The sequence below is a fragment of the Rhinolophus hipposideros genome, assembly GCF_964194185.1.
Source record: "Rhinolophus hipposideros genome assembly, chromosome: 8".
NCBI classification, from domain to species: domain Eukaryota; kingdom Metazoa; phylum Chordata; class Mammalia; order Chiroptera; family Rhinolophidae; genus Rhinolophus; species Rhinolophus hipposideros.
In genome coordinates, this window is record NC_138054.1 from 38,905,304 (window position 1) to 38,921,236 (window position 15,933).

The 15,933-nt window shown below is 38.9% G+C and overlaps 1 long non-coding RNA gene across 1 annotated transcript in view; it reads left to right on the forward strand.

Annotated features, from left to right (window-relative positions):
• Nucleotides 1-15,933, forward strand: part of LOC308501163 — a 46,376-nt gene that overhangs the window by 15,152 nt on the left and 15,291 nt on the right. The window contains exons 2-3 of the long non-coding RNA XR_013993846.1: nucleotides 7,019-7,173; nucleotides 9,714-9,773. This is a non-coding gene — a long non-coding RNA (uncharacterized lncRNA). The remainder of the gene's footprint in view (nucleotides 1-7,018; nucleotides 7,174-9,713; nucleotides 9,774-15,933) is intronic.

Consider the following 15,933-nt stretch of genomic DNA (forward strand, 5'->3'; position numbering starts at 1 on the left):
ATATGCAACACTGGAGCAAAGGATAAACATCATAGCAGAAAAAAGGTCAATTGGATGAGGCTTGTGCAAGTCACTGTCCCTCAACCCCCAAAAGCACCTACACTTGGACAGTGGAGGAATGAAATATTGAAGACTATTTTCTTGGCTGAAGCCAACCTCCTATAAAGTTAGTGCTATCCTATAGATTGCTATAAATCAGAGGTCAACAGGTGTCCTACTCCTCTCTATGACCAAGATACAGACATCTGGGAATGAATAGCTAGAGGGGAGTAGTGTGTTGAATTAATACATCTAATGCTTCCTGGCAATATATGTGCTTTCTGTCCTTATGACTCTGGGTTCTATTTCAACCAAGAGATACAATAATTGTTCCCATGAATTGGAAGCTGCCAATGCTGGTTCTTTCAGGTTCTTCATGCCACTAGGAACCACCCCAAAAGAGATTGTATTTCAGCTGGACTGGTTGATCCTGACTAGCAAGGTAAAATAGGGTTGCTGCTACACAGTGAGAGTAGGGGGAAGGATGGAAACAGTAGTTGCCACATAGAATCTTGATGGAAGACTGTCACAACCCCACATAGGCAGGTTTGCCAAGGGCTCAAATCCCTCAAGAATGAAAGTCTGCATCAATGAACTGGGCAAAGAACCCCAACAAATGAGTTTGTGATTCAAAGCAAAGAAACACAGAATGCGTAGCCAAACTGTATTCTAAGGAGATGATGATGGATGGGTGGATAGATCGAGGATAGATAAATAGATGAATGGATGGGGGTATGGATGGATTTAAGGACACATGCACACATACACATATACATACATACTTATATTTGTATGTATATACATAGTAAAACCTCACTATAACATGATAATTGGAGTCTAAAACTTAAAAAGGGGTTTGTGTTCATATAAGTTTGGTGAAAAACAATATTTAGAATTGGTCTTTCAGTTTCTATGTAAAAGGAAAGGAAATGTTCTCAATTATAAGTTATGTAGGAAATAGACCAAATATTACAGACTATGTCCTATACACAGAACTAGGAAGATCCCAAACAATTACAAGGCACTCACTCTCTAATTTAAGCTTTCTCCTAGCACCTCTCAAGAAGACAAGAATTTTAGCCCAGCCCAATTTTGGAATAAAAGCTGGATGGAGGACAGGACAATCAGTTTTATAAATTTGCAATCACAGTATATTGCAGTGGCCTTTTCTTCCTTTTGTGAGGGAATGTGAGTACATTTTTGGTTTGATATCGTTTCATTATTTTACCTGATAAATGTGTTGCTTGGATCAAGTCTTAAAGATTATAGAGGTAAATTTTGTTAAATAGTTTTGTTGCTGCCCATAATCCATTTTTTCTAGTTGTTTTGGGTAAAATTACCTGTCTTCCATTCATGTCACTTAAATGACACTCTCAGTCAAGGGTCTCTGCCCTTCTTATCCAATGCATGAGTTCATGACCCAGCTCACGTGTACTAGGCAAATTGGACTTTCCCTCCCTGGACTTGAGAGCTTGAGCAGTGGTGCAAAGGTGGAAACCAAATCTGGTTGAATTGGACTCATCCCCATGGTGGCAGCACCTGTGACTGGCTACTTCCACGAGAATTTCCAGGACTGTCCTTGTTCTCGTCCTTTCTGAATCTGATCCTTCTAATATTCCTTCCATCTTGTGAATCACCCTATATCCTTCCAACAAATTCATTTTGTCTTGTGTAAATCAGAGACTTGGAATCTAATAGCCCTAACTAAATCAGAATAGAGAAACTTTTAAAGCAGGTAGGAAGGGGAAAGATAGTTACTCTTGACATAAGGAAGATGTTGGCAAAGTGATGAAGGTCTCAAACAACATGATGAGTCTGAGTAACTTCACGTATCTCAGAACAAAGAGTCAGTACAAAACTAATCCAGAGGGGGTTTTTATCCTTGCCCATTAATTCCCAATATGTGGGCTATAAATCTCTAGGGTTCTGTATAATCTAAAAAACAAAGTCTATAACAATCCATATGTAAGCAAACCTCATCTGCAGATTGAATGAAAGTTCATGGAATTACTGTTTGTGATATTTTGTGGGGGAAAAAACACTAAAATATGAAAGGTCTTACCACTGAAATGGTAGGGAACAACTGGCCTAAGCCAGCAGTTCTCAGCTATAGAGTGGTTAACACTTGTCTATTGTAATTTTATACTAATATTAGTTGAAATATCAAAGTTTATAGGTGCTGTGTTTCTTTTATAAATTAAAGCAAATTCAAGGCTGTTCTTTCTATACATGCATCTTGTCTACTTGCATCTTGCTTTGTTTTCTTGAATAGGAGAGAACAGAGTGGAATTTTAACTGTTGAGCTAAGAAATATACAAATCATCATCTATTTTGTCTCAGTCACAGAGCATGGTGAACCACTTTTACTGATGTGACATTGATAATTATAGAGGTATTGAATTGTTGTAGAGTTTGTGAGTTGTAGTCCCATCATTAATTCCTTTTTATCTTTTATTTTACCCATGGGAACATTTATTATTTATTTTGAAAAAAGGTTAAACTCATAGAAAAGTTAAAAGACTACAAAAAAAAATTCCTACATTCCCTTTATCCAGATTTATCAATTGCTAACATTTCCTACATTTACTCAATCTCCTCTCATCTCTCATTCATATATAAACCAACCTGTGGTATTCTTGCAAAAAATGAATGTCTGAACTGGTCATGAGGAAACTGGATGGACCCAGACTGTGCATTTAATTGTCTTTTCACTTTAGTCTCCTTCAATCTGGAATACTTCTTCCATATTTCTCTTTCACACCCATGATAGTTTTAAACAGTGCAGGCCTTTCATTCCATAGGACGGCATTGCTTAATACATGAACCATATATATTTTAAATTTTTCTAGTAGCCACATTAGTAAAAGGAACCAGGTGAAATTAAGAGTAATAATACACTTATTTAATCCATTGTATTCATGATGTTATTTTATAATACAATCAGTATAAAATTATATATATATATGTATTTTCATACAAAATCTTTGAAATTCAGTGTATAAACAACATATCTAAATTAGGACTAGTCACATTCCAAGTGGTCACTAGCCATGTATGGCCAAGTGGCTGTCATACTGGCCAGTGCAGTGTTAGCATGCCCTACAATCTGGGCCCACTTGATGCTTCCTCTGACCAGGCTTACCACACATTCTTTGTGGGAATGAAGCTGTGCTCTTTGTGGTTTATCACATCAGAAGGCACACAGTGTTGACTTGACTCATCACTGCTAATGATGAGTGATGAGCTTGGTCACTGGGTCATGATGGTTTGAAACTTTGCAGGTTTCTTTACTGCAAAGTTACCCTTTCTCCTTTTGTAATTGGTATTTATTCTGTTCCTCATCAAACCATCACCTACCAGCCTTTATTTCTAAGACAACTTCTGCCTAAATCAATGACCAGTATATTTATTGCCAGATGATGTTTTCTATTATTAGTTGGCTTTCTATTGTAAAAAATAATGTTTCTATCTTTCCTTTTGTTCATTCATATCAGTGTGGACTCATAGATATTTATTTTATTCAATAATAGATTTGAATCTGTTACTATCAATATTTACTTTGTTGCTTATAGACTTGACCAATGGAAGTCTCTTCAAGTTCGCTTCTCTATCCCTTTAAAGTATCTTTGTCATTCTTTGAGGATTCCTTAAATTCTGGTCAATATTACAAGTTCATCTTGTATTTTCCCTGTCTCATCTTTGGAATTAGCTATTTTCCCAAGGAGCCCTGGTTCCTTCTAATGTAGGATGGTATCCTCTAATGTAAGATTTTGGTGTGTGATGTGATTATTTATATTAGGTCATTAGACAGAACTAAGATATATATATATATATATATATATATATATATATATATATATCAATTATATATATACATATATGTATATACAATTATATATATACATATATACACTGATATATATCAATTATATATATACATATACACACTATATACATATATATGTATATATACATATATCCACATATATATACATATATATATACACATACCTTCTATGAGTTTACATGGATACCTCCAATTCCAATACAACACCTACAGTTCTTTTTTATCACCCCTTTTCTATAGTTTAAATCCTTTCTCTGACAGTGAGAAACCTGGCTTCTATTATTTTGAATACATTTATTTATTTGTTCAATCCTGCTGCATGTCACCAACTTTAGATCGTGCCAGCTGTCTCTTTGGTGCTCAGCGCCCTCCTCTTCACCCCTGCCTCGCTGGCTCCTAACCCTGCAGCCACCTCCCTGGCCTTGCTGTCTTTCAGCCCCACCCCTTCCATAGCTCCAGCCATGCCTCTGTCTGTCTCAGAAGGGAAAGGAAGGGAAGGGGAGGAGAGGGAAAAGGAAGAAGCAATACTTCTTTTTTTTAAATTAAGAAGTTAAACATAAGCTTTTAGGAGCATTGCAGATTAGATCTTTTGAAAAAATATCTAAAAAGCTCTTTCACTGACAAACACCCAGTTAATAGCTAAATTAAATCAAACAACAACAAAGTTTCAAATACATTACTAAAAGTGCAAAAAAAATACCCTGTTTCCCAGAAAATAAGACCCAGCCGAACCATTAGCACTAATGCGTCTTTTGGAGCAAAAGTTAATATAAGACCCAGTATTATATTATATTATATTATATTATATTATATTATATTATATATTACATTACATTATATTACATTACATTATATTATACTATATTATATTACATTAAAGACCGGTTCTTATTTTACTATAAGACCCGATCTTATAGTAAAATAAGACCGGGTCTTATATTAATTTTTGCTCTAAAAGACACATTAGAGCTGATTGTCCTGCTAGGTCTTATTTTCGGGGAAACATGGTAAAAGAAAATTTTAAAGGCCAGTAACAATCAGCAACATAATAAATAAAATTAAATTAAATTGACAGTAATTAGAGCTGAAAGCAGAATGGTAAGTGAACACAGAAAGCTGAGCTGTCCTGGGTGAGGGCGGGGAGGGAAATGCAGTTCCTAGTAAAATAGAGCTTTGGGGACTAATGTCCCATACAAGGAGTGCTAAGTCCGAGGCCTATGCAATGTAGGCAGCTGAGCAGGTCATCTTGTACACGTTTCAGACACTATAAGGTGCCACGCCCTCATAGAGAAGGGAAACTAGAAATTGACAGTGAAACTGGCCCATCTCTGCCCACCGTAAAAACAAAAGTATCTTCTGAGAACAATTTGCTATCATAAACCTAGTCTCCTGTGGTGTTTGGGGTTTACATTTATACTACCTCTGTGGCCAGGCAAATATCAAGCTGAGAGATTAAATTAAATTTGTGCTGGCATCTGAAGCTTTTGCAAATTTAAAGACAGAGAAAGTCATCTTAAACTTAGGCTACTTAAATTTCCCAAGATTAAGTTCAGGCAAATATGAGATCATGATTAAAAAAACAAACAAACTTACCAAACAGATGAGAAAACAAGCCACCGTGTTTGGAAATCAGCAGAAATAACCAATCAAAGACATGGACTCAATAAACTACTATAGATATTTGGATTATCTGATATAGAATAGAACGTATCTTTATGTGAAATATCAAACAAATGAAAATCAAAAAGCAAAGAACAAGAGCCTGTGAAAACAATCAGAAATATTTAGAAAGAAAATACATAATCGTTGAAATTATGAATAGCTCCAAAGCATCCAGAACTCTCACACACCACTGGGAGGAGTGTAGATTGGTACAAATACTTGGGAAAACTGGTTATGTCTATTAAAAGTAAATGCATAAAAAAATCCTGTCACCCAGCAATCCCACTTCTAAATACAGACCCAGTAGAACTGTGCGTGTATATGCACCAAAAACGTATCCTGGAATGGTCATAGCAGCACTATGTGTAATAGTCCCCACCTGAAAACTACCCACATGGCCATCAACAACACATTCTAATGATAAAAAAATATATATATATATATCATGGTATATTCATACAGTAGAAAACTATATAACAATGAGTACGAATAAACTACAGCTTCACACAACAACAGGTATGAATCTCACAAACATATTGTGTGAAAAAAGTATGACCAAAAAAAGAGAATATATTTATGATTCCATTTAAATATAGTTCAAAAATAGATAAACCTAATTTATGCTGTAGAACTCAAGATAATACAGTAGCTACCTTTGGTGGGGTTTAGTGACTGAAAGGAAGTATAAGGGATTTTAGGGTAGTTGGTAACGTGAAGGTTTTTGATGTGGTTGCTTGTTATACAAACGTGTTCCATTTGTGAAACTTAACGTGTTGTTGTACATTTAGGATATGTAAGTGTATTCTTCTTAATGTATATCATACTTTAATAAAAAGTTTGACTATACAAATAATTTTAGCTTAAGAGATAATGAGTAGTGCATCAACATTTGTTCATTCATTCAACAAATACGTGTGCTGTTCTTGTGGTTACTGGGGCTATAGAGGTAAACAAGAAGGATCTTGCCCTTAATGAGCTTATATTCTCCTAGTGGGGAGAGAAAAAAAAATATGTAAAAACAAGAAGTACATTATAAAATCTCATGAAGTGATAAATGCAATGAAGAAGAAATTAAGAAAATGCAATGAAGAGCATAAAGGAATAGAAAACGTCGACCAGGGCCCAGCCTAGAAGTCCTCCCTAAGGAGGTGCAACAAAGCAGAAGCTGGAAGAAGTGAGAGCAAACCATGTGAAGATTTGGGAGCATGCCAAGGCGCTGAAGTAGAAAGAGCTTTAAGGTTCTGGTAGGAAAAGTAAAAAATCCCTGTAAAAATAAAGATTGGCAGACTTCAGCTACTTTTTTTTTTCCTCATGAAACAATATGTTTAGCTGGTTACATGTTCATAAGAGTCCTCTGACAAATATTTGTGTTAGTGTTTGCTTTGCTCCTTTATAAAACGTGGGGAGTAGGGCTTTGTCAGTAATGGGTGAGTTCCTGCATCTAAATGACATTTGTCTTGTGTGTTGCAGTAAGGAAGCCATCAAGAGCCACTGTCCTTGGCCATGAGAAGTCACTAAAGGGAATTAAGAAGGGGGGTGACATGATGTGACTTGTATTTTAGAAGGATTATTCGAGCCACAACATGGAGGAAACAGAAACATAGCCTGAGAATGTGTGACATAAGGTGAGTTCATGAGGGAGAATCATTTTAGAATTGACAGCACAGAGCAAAAACAGACAACAACCTAAAGCAGTATAAGTAAAAGTACACTGCAAATGTAGCTTGTAGGTTAAGCTGTTAGAGATGTCTTTCCATCAAACTATGACCTGCTACGTAATGAAAGAGTGTGCTGATGAAACTAGGCTCCCGACTTAGTTTTAATTTAGTTAGGCGTGTTTTCACTTAACACACATAAATACTCATGGAGAGCTTGTCATTTTTTTAAATTTTTATTTGAATTGCTCTTGAGATCCCAGGCAATTTAGTAATTCATTTCCAAAAAGTCTTAGGAATGTTGAATGAAATGCTAGTTGGCACCTTTGTAACTATATCCCCTGCATCGAGCAAGAAAATATGTTGCTGAATTATTTAGATAATTCGTTAAGAAAACAGACCCTTCTTAACCAGATATTGTTTCTCTTCTTTATTCTAAAATGACCTGTGACCAGAAGATTCCACACCCACCTTCCTATTCTCATAGTGTCTTCTGTGAGCAGGTTCCTGCAGAATGAAAGGGAGAATAAACCCCACCTTCTGCATCACCCCTCCCCCTGCCAACACTGGCTTTTCATCTACAGTAATGCAGTGAGAAAGAAATGCCTATTGCCCTTGAATGATAGTGATACTGACTTCTCTCTACCGAGGAAGTCCAGTTGGCCAGGTACACAAAAAAATTTACATTTCTATGTGGACATCAGCTCTGAACTTCTTCGTAAATCTATCATGGAAACTCACAGGTGCTGTTGTAGTCACTTCACATATAAAGAGAAAGCACTATTTTATCCCACCAGATTAATTAAGAAGCATTTGTTGAGGCCTTCTACATGCATTGGTCAGTCTTTTTAAGGAACTGGCTCGTCCAGATTACCTTTGATATTTGGATTTATTGCAAGGAAGCATAGGACAATGGATCATCATATTTTCAGTCTGTGAAAGAGACAGCTACCTGCCCCCAGTATTTTTTTCTCTCCTTTCTGTAGTTATAAAGCCCCCACTCAACCCCACTAACTTTTAACAGGGCACATCGTTAGAGGCAACCTTGCCAAAGGCAACATTTCCCAGCTCCCCTTGCAGCTCTGTATGGTCATATGACCAAGTTCTCTCAGAAGACGATGAATAGAAGGGAAGTGTGTAACTTCCATGCCACTTTTCCTAAGCAACTTGGCTTGCCTTCCACGTGTTCTCTTTCTGCTTTCCCACAGGCTAGAAATGGGCACTGTGCTGCAGAGATAGCTTTGATTACATGACCAGGACCACTCCCAAGGGGATGGCAGAACCCTTATAGTTCAGAAGGCAGGGAGTTTGACGTGTATGGTTTCCCATAAAATTGATTTAACTGTGGATCCACACTCTAGCGTGACATAATACATTCAACAATATAAAAAGTATGAATCATTGCCAGGCTTCCAAAGCATTTTTTTTTTTTTTGCAATACATTGAGAAGCATCAGTAATACCTTCCTGAAGGCTCCTGATTTTCCCACTCCTTCATTTCAGAGGGAAAGCCACTGCCAAAACACTCAGCCAGGGCTGTCCTAACACACAGGAAGACAAGGTGGTAATGATAGAAGAGTCCACTGCTTAAAAAATATTTCTTAACATTGCTAATGTCTGAAATTCTTCATTAGAAATTCATCCCTTGGTTTAAGGGAATGTTTTCTGACCCAAAATGAAAACATCTCTGGAATGTCAATAACTATGAGGTTTTATTCACTTGCAAGGTAACAAGTTAGGCTGCCACAATTTCATGGGTGCTGGCAGGATACATGAGACCCCTGGGTCAGAGACAAAGGACTTTTGTTACTGAGGGCTTAGCAGGCTGCATCAGTTGCATATCCGCAATGGCTCAGCTTGCCCTCTAGTCTCACAGGGTGATGTGCACACAGTAGTCCCACAGGGTGATGTGCACACCTAGGTGATGTGCACACAGTAGGTTTGCATCAGAGCTGAAAGATAAGTTTGCACTTATCATTCAAAGGGTCTTGCTGGTAAACCTCTGCTCAAGCTTGGGATAAAGTCTGGAGGGAAATATTATCTTTATCAACCTTCATCAGGAAACAAATATGCTTTCTGTCCTGGAGGGGGATACTATGTTTATTTTCAAAGACTGTTATAGAAACATTCTCGAAATAGTCTAGAACAAAAGTTGATACAAGACATGCCAAAACATCATGATGAATTGTCAACCAACATATGACAGAAAGAATATTAAGCCCTTAACACTTTACACACATGACCAAGTATATCTAAGGACACTCTCTAAGGCTGGCCATCTGAAGTGGGTCCCCAACCAAAGAAAGGCAAGAGTGATAGGTAGCTTCCAGAGTCCCAGCAGTCTGGTACTCATGAGTGACAGATGTGGATAAAATACTCAACTAGAAACCCTGGAATAGGAATAAAGATGTCTCCTTCACATACTTAACTTAGTTCCACTGGCACTTTCTGCCTAGAACACTATTCCCTCCTCCTTTACAAATATATAATTCTTTTGCTTTTTCCTTCAAGACTCTGCTGAGGCATCTGTTCTTCTGCAAAACCTGCCCTGAATGCTTGCCTCCAACCAAGGTAGGTATCTTACCCCTGTGCTCCCACAGCACCCCATGCTTACTTTCCTCTGCAATAGCATTTACTGCACTGTATCAAAACTTTATTCATGATGATGTTTCCTTTAATCAATTGTAACTTCTTGAGGGTCAATATTGCATATAGCTGTCTCTCTGGTTTGCAATAAATATTTAAAGAACTGAACTCAATTGGGAAGAATGTCAGTACCTATATTTGACCTTACATCTTCACCTTTTTAAAAATTCAATGTGAATTCTATACCAGATTATAATTTCCTGCAGGCTTTTGAATTCTTTGATATTTCCCTAAGAGTGACAGTTTATAATAGGAGGAAAACAAATTAGATTAGATCCTCTGTTTTGGTAGTTACAAATACTGCGTAAGAAGAAGTCACTCAAGATTAAATAATTGTTCTGGCCTCTAAGAAGTCTACTACATAATTCAATCATGGAAGCAGTGGTACCCAGAATTATTTTATAGTTGTGTGTTACTCAAGGTACAAGCTAAGCTGCTGTAACAAAGAGATCCCAAAACATGCTAATGAAATAAGATGGAAGTTTATCTTTCATGTGATAATCCAGAATGATATGTATATATGTTCCAGGGTGAGTAGGCAGTTCTGCTGCAAAGACCAAGATTCTTTTTAGTTTGTCAATTAAAGTTATGTTTACATCTCATATCTTACTGTATGGGGTCTGGAAGCTGTCAGTTTTTCTGGTCTTGCAAGACCATATATTTCTAGACTCTCTAGAGTCTAGAACCACTTGACTCTAGACCCACTTCTCTAGACCCACTTCATTTCTGCTTGAAAGTGCCCATTTTTTCCCTGAAGTATTATTTGTCTTGTAATATTGCCAAACACAGCAAATAACGACAAACAGAAAATTAAATTTCAGTTTTCCTTCCTCTCCCTCTAAAGATGCCTGCCTAATAGCCACATGATCTGCCTCCCACGTTACCTCAGGAGATGGTTTCACTAAATATATTACATGGATCTCCATCAGTCCAATTTCAGATAGCACCCTTACCAACACTTCCCTGCTACACCAAAGTCACACATTATAGTTTTTGTTTGTTTTTGCTTTGTTATTTGGTGACAGCTTAGCCAGGGTGAGGTAATATGGTGGACTGTATTCTCCTTCCCCATTATTTGCTGCCCCTCCCTATGAAGGGATTATAGTACTCTGCCCCACTGTACTTGGCCATGTGACTTGCTCTAAGCAATGAAATGGGAACAAACATGTTGTGTGCCACTTCTGCACAGGAGGTTTAAAAGTTGTCATGTGGTTCCACCAGCTTTAAATGCCTCTGCCATGAGAATAACAGCACACCAAAGAAGTATGCTTCTTCACACTCAATTCCAGAATTAAGACCCATGAAGCAGAGACACAGTCAATACATAACAACATCTAATAGTGTCCTGTGCCACTAATATTTTGTGGTTGTTTTCTTTGACGAGATAATTTAGTGAAAGGTAACTGAAACAGCTAGACTATACTGCAGTAATAAAGAAATCCAAAAGTTTTAGTGGCTTAACATAAAAGAGTTTAATTCTCTCCTTTAGCATGGGGTGGTAGGAGCTCCATTTTCTTTGGGATGCGGCCTCCTTTTAGACTTTGCTAAATAAATTGTCATGAACAACCATGGCTTTGATCTAATCTGATCAATTTCTCTTTGTACCACATATAACAAAATCCACTGGGATGGAACTTCATAAAAAGTCTGAATATTTATTTTTATTTTCTTGTACTACAGATCCTCTTAGCTTCTTTATATGGTTTGACTCTTGCCATTTTGAGATTTGTTTTGATCTTAGATAAACCATGTTTTTAATCATTAAAGAGGGATTAATTTGGTAGCTCCAAAATGACTTCCATTCTATTTTCCAAATTCAATACTCTTTTGAACTTATTCCAGAAACTGCAAAGTGGTGGTGCTGGTGCTTGATATAGAGAGCTATTCAGGCCTGTGTAATCTTTGTGTGAGACTCAGTATTCCACCTCCTTGTTCTCAATCTCAAACCTCACATAGAATTTCTAAATGTACCAAAGTGACCTGCTTATTTCTTTCTTACCTAAAGATGTTGATTAAAATTAACTCAGTGCTGAAGCTCTAAATACCTTTGAACAGATTTCAGCTGCTCAGTCTATCTTTGATTAGGGTATGTTCACTTAGGTGCTCCAACTCTTTTAAAAACTCTTCAGTAAATTTCCAAGCCTCTTGTCTAACACAACTGACCGATTGCCTTTCCAACTCCCAGCCCTGAAGGAGTCTAAAATCATTTCTCTGACATTCTCATCGACTAATTGGACTTTGATTGGTGTCAGCTGCTGCCAACTGTGATAAAACTGTTTTCAGTAAGCCTTGACATTCTGGAGATGACATTAGGTCACTGCCTCACACTTACAAACAGGAGAGTTTTAGAATTGAGAGGGGAGTTGATGCTATGTATAGTCTTTCATTCAACAAACCTAAATTAAGAACTGACTTTGTGCCAAGTATAGTGGAATGGGGTAAAAACTTACTCCCTCCTCCAAATTCCCACTGAGAAGAGCAAGTTAATGTAATTGGAAAGGATGATGAGTCCAGGGAAGTGCTGTCCAGCTTTGAAATTGCTGTGTGGGGAGGAAGAACCCATGTGTAGGTAAAGAGGAGGAGACACGGTAGAAGTCCATAACAACCCCTAACAGCCTGCAGGGGCATGCGATGTGACAGGTGTGTGTGTGTGTGTGTGTGTGACCTTGAGGGAAGTACTAGCTAGCATCCCCACTATGAGGGGTAAACCAGCCCCCTCATAGTACTCATTAAGGATTCCTAATTGGCTCAGATGATGAGTTAAGTTGTGCAGGCTCCTAATAAAGGCAATTGCGACAATTGGAGAGGGGAAGGAGGAGCCCCAGTTAACTTTCTGGCTGCCAACACACGCATGAAAAAGAACCAGTGACACAAGGGTGAGGTTTCCTAACGTGACTGCCCCAGGTCCCAGCTTCCTCCAGTTTTGCCAGGGGCAGGTAGACTTCTAATATCATAAACTAAAATTACTGTAAATCTAAATTTTCTCCTTTTCTATTTGTCTTGATACTGAAATATTTCATCGGGGACCTATATTCTCTGTGGCAGAATCTGCCTGAATGCTCAGTGCTGGGCAAACATAGCTGTCCCTCTGCAGAATGGGCAAATGGAGGAAACTCACTGGATATGGGAGAAGTAGCAGCAGCAGCTGAAAAGATGGCAGGCACGCTAATAAATCAGGGAAACTGTTGCCCTTGAAGTCACGGGAAAAAGGAGAACTATCAGATAATATCTCACTTGTATTTTCAATAAGAGTATATTATATTAATGATGCAAAAATAGGCAGTCTTGAAAGGGAAGAGCCTGAAAGCCAGAAATATTTCATGGAAATAAAAAACATGAACTCTGAGGGAGAGAGAGATCCAAGATGGAGGAGTAGTTAAACAGTGTGTCTGCTTCCTTCTGTGAACACATTAAAACTACAACTAAATTATAGGACAATCAACCTGGAGAACCATCTGAAGTCTGGCTGAACAGAAGTTTTATAACTAAGGATATGATAAAGAAGCCATGTTGAGACTGGTAGGAGGGGTGGAGATGCAAAATGGTCTCCAAACCTCTGTGCGGCAGTTGAAAACTGGGAGGGATATCCTGGTTATGGAGGTTCCCCCTGAAGAAGCAAGCGAACCGAGCTCCACCTCCCCAGCCTAGAGTACTGTGCTGGGAAGAAGAGCCCCCATATATGGCTGTGAAAACAGTGGGGATTCCAACCATCCATGTGAGATGGAAGGTTGCGAGGAAACTGAGCCGTCCTCTTAAATGGCCTGACAACTTACTCAATCACAGGCACTCACTTTGGGCTTCAGTGGAGAGACAGTGACTCAGGGTGCATTGGAGGCATATGGGGAGCAGCCTAAGGTGTGTGGTTTCAAGGCGAGGGCTGGAGGACAGTCAGCATTTTCCCTGTGTGTGTGTGTGTGTAGGGGGGGGTCCACCTCTTGTGCAGTCTGGCAGGCAGATGCCATTTTTCCTGGGTTGAGCCTACTGCCACATGGCTAAATCTGAATCTGATTGGCTTGGTGAGCTCCATGGCTTCACCCTGCCTACTCACTGTGTCCCTGCCCCACCCAACTCACCTGATACCAGAGGCACTTTCTCTGAGAGCAGCCAGCCCCACCGGCATTGCACTCTTTCTTGAAAAACTACTGGAGTCTGCAGAGCCCAGGTGGGCAGCATCTGGCCTCGGTTTGCTATGAGACTTTTGCTGAGTAGCTCCAGGCTCAGCGCGGGCACCAAACCAGAGTCTACATTAACCTAGTGACTCCCTGAGATCCTGCAGGGGTTGAATGTTAAGGGAGCTGGCAGGTGGCAGCAGGCCTCAGGGTGTCCTCAGTTTTTAAGGAGGTACCACAGGCTTGGTACTGGTGGCAGCCATCCTCAGTTCACAGTGTGGCGTCTCCCATGTGCCCCTGGGATTAGCAAAGTCAGCAAACAACTTTGGATTACTTTGTAACTCCTACCAGATAGTTCCCAGCTGGTCACAGGCAGTGGGTGTCCTGGGCCTAAATCAGAGGAGTCCTTCCTAAGAGGCCCCAGAATGAACACACTTGAAGAAGAGCTTTAGATCACAGCAGAACACCACCCAATTAGCCCACCAAGGGGCACATCCAAAGGGTGTTCTCAATAATCACCAGAGCCCACTGGGGCAAATCCCACTCAGTGGGGTAAGCCCCCCCCACAGCAGCCTGTGAGCTGTGGGCATGGCCAAACCCCACAGCCAATCAGCCCGAGGATCAATCCCAACCACTGCCATGCCAACAACAATCAAAACTCAACTATAACAGGAGGGCACACACAACCCACACAAGGGACACTCCTGGAGCACCTGGAACAGGTGACTAGGGAGACTGTGCCAGGGTCCCACAGGGCACCTACTACATAAGGCCACCTGGGCAAGACTGGGAGATCTAGCAGATCGAGATCTAGATCTCTAGATCTATTAGGTAGACATAGCAGATCTACCTAATATGTAGGAACAAACACAGACAGGCAGGCAACATGAGGAAACAAAGAAATATGTCCTAAGTAAAAGAACAGGAGAAAACTCCAGAAATAGAACTAAACAAAATGAAGGCGTGCAACCTACCAGATACAAAGTTCAAAACAATGGTTATAAGACTACTTAAGGAACTTAGTGAGAACTTCAACAAAGATATTGCAAGCATAAAAAAGGGCATAGAAACCATAAAAAATAACCATTCAAAAATGAAGACTACAATAACTGAAATGGACAATGCACTAGAAGAAATCACACGCAGACTAGATGAAGCAGAGGACTCACTTGCTCTGAGTTCCAGTGCTTGACAAAGACAAAGTAGCAGAAAACACCCAGTGAACAGTTAAATAAATAAATAAATAAATAGATAGATAGATAAATAAATAAATAAATAAATAAATAAAAGATGATGATAGTTTAAGAGACCTCTGGGACGACATCAAGTATGACAACAATTGTATCATAGGGGTATGAGAAGGAGAGAGACAATTAACTAGAAGTGGAATTACTGGGTCCTTCTTTGTCACTTGTTATAGCTTTTGTTTTGAAGTCTATTTTGTGTGGCATATGTATTGCTATCACAGCTTGTTTGTTTCCATTTTCATGAAATATCTTTTTGCCATCTCGTTATTTTCAGTCTGTATATGTCTTTTGATCTGAAGTGAGTCTCTTGTAGGCAGCATATGTAAAGGTCTTGTTTTCTTATCCATTCAGCCACCCTGTCTTTTGATTTAATTCATTTACATTTAAAGTAATTTTTGATAGATATGTAATCATTGCCATTTTATCTTCCTTCCTTCTTTCCTTCCTTCCTCCCTCCCTCCCTCCCTCCCTTCCTTCCTTCCTTCTTTCTTTCCTTCCTTCCTTTTTTCTTTCTTTCTTTTGTCTTAGGTTCCTCTAAAATTCCTTGTAATACTGATTTGGTGGTGAGGAATACTGATTTGGTGGTGAGCTTTCTCTTGTCTAGGAAAGGTCTTTATCTGTCCTTTGATTCTAAATTATAGCTTTTCTGGGTAGAGTAATTTTGGCTGTAGGCCCTTGCTTTCATCACATAGAATATTTGTGCCAATACCTTCCGCAAACTTTCTGTTG